Consider the following 2,167-nt stretch of genomic DNA (forward strand, 5'->3'; position numbering starts at 1 on the left):
AAGACGAGGCAAAACCAACAAAAGTTGTTCGAGGAAGAAGCACATCGAAACAAATGATTGCCTGTTTCTTCGGCATTAACGGTCATGTGGCAACAGTGGCGTTAGAGCAAATCAGGACGGTCAATTCTGAATGGTACACGACCATTTGTTTGCCAGAAGTCATCGGAGAAATTCGAAAAAAGCAGAAGAACAGGCGAATCATTCTTCATCATGACAATGCGAGCTCTTACACATCGACTCAAACAAAGACATTTCTGACGGAGCGGAAGATCGAACTGGTGGGCCATCCGCCGTACAGCCCTGATTTGGCACCCAATGACTTCTTCTTATTCCCACACGTCAAAAATAAATTACGTGGACAACGATTTTCGAATCCCGAAGAAGCAGTTACCTCAATCGGACTGGAAAAAGTGCTTTAAAAATTGGTTCAAACGCATGCAAAAGTGTATTGATCATCATGGAGAATATTTTGAAAAACAATAAAACCAATTTCGATCCTACATATTTGTTTTTTCATTATTAGGCCAGAAATATAAATAGCAACCCTCGTAAGAAAGCAATTTTGTTGAAACTCAATGATAAATATGAAAAAGAAAATTTAGTATGGCATTTAGCAAACTGAGGATATACGAAGAATTTAACAAAATAAGCAATCTTATTAATCAATTTGATATCAAAAAAATTTCGTTGACATATATATTTGCATATAAAACCGACAAGTTTAAGAAAAATAAATTAAAAAAAGAGGTGGGAAAAATTAATGATTTTATATAGTTAATAGTATCACGTTTAAATTACTATTTCAATATCTCCTTTTAACTTGATGTAAAAAAAAAATTGTTACAGTATAGGTTTTCATCTGTAGAATGATTAACCACAAAAAATTAAAGTTTAAAAATTTGCTCAAAATTTAAGATTTTTAGCAAATAGTTTCATCTTTAAGTTTCAATAGAAATTGTTCATAAGAAAATTTCATAGAAACATAACTTTTCTCCTGCAAAATATGAATGACGTACGATGTGAGCTAAATTTATAATTTAATATATAATTTTTTGACACTATTTTTGAAATTCTCTACTTTACTTTAAATATTTTTTTTTATTGAAATCATTGAAAAATGGACGTTCGACAAAATTTAAAAATGACAAAATTGAGAGAAATTTATGATTTAATACAGTTTTTAGTTTATTACTGAAATTCTGCATTTCAACTCCAAATCATTGGTTTCTTCGAACCAATCAGAAAAAGAACTTTGGGCGAAAGTAAAAAACTAGAAAATTGTGAAACATTTATTATTTAATACAGATTTTTCAGTATATTTCTGAAAGTCGCTATTTCAAATTTAAACCAATGATTTTACTGAAATCACTGAAAAAAGGAATGTTCGACAAAATTTAAGAGTTAGAAAATTGAGAGAAATTTATGATAGAAATTTATGATAGAATACAGTTCCTCTATTTTAATTCCAAATTATTAGTTTTTCTAGAAATAATTGAAAAAAAAAACATTAGACAAAAGCTAAAAATCAGAAAATTGTGAGAAATTTATTATTTAATAGAAATTGTTTTAGTTTATGTCTTAATTTTTTTATTTCAACTAAAAAATTATTTGATTCTACTGAAATCAATTAAAAATGAGTGCTCGACAAAATTTAAAACATAGAAAATTAAAAAAAATTTATGATTTAAAGCAGTTCTTAGTTTGTCTCTGAAATTCTGCATTTCCACTTTTATTGAATTCTTTGAAATCATTGAAAAATTTAAATAATTTATCTATTTGCAATCATCGATAAAATAAACGTTTGAAAATGGTTAAAAATTAGAAAATTGTGAGAAATGTATCATTTGAGACAGATTTTTTATTCCATTACTGAAATTCTCGATTTCAGCTTTAAATCACTGATTTTTTTGAGATCATTGGTAAATGTATTTTCGGGAGAAGTTAAAAAAAAGTGAGAAATTTAATATTTTATACGGATTTTACAGTTTATGTCCAAAATCATCTATTTTTACTTTAAAGCATTGATTTTATTAAAATCATTGAAAAATAGATGTTGGAAAAAATTTAAAAAAGTCAGATTGTGAGACATTTATGATTTAATCCAGTTTTTAGTTTAACTCTGAAATTCTCTATTCCATTTAAACTTAAGCCTTTCTTTTTGATTTTC

The sequence above is a fragment of the Parasteatoda tepidariorum genome, chromosome 10 (genome assembly GCF_043381705.1).
Source record: "Parasteatoda tepidariorum isolate YZ-2023 chromosome 10, CAS_Ptep_4.0, whole genome shotgun sequence".
Classification (NCBI taxonomy): domain Eukaryota; kingdom Metazoa; phylum Arthropoda; class Arachnida; order Araneae; family Theridiidae; genus Parasteatoda; species Parasteatoda tepidariorum.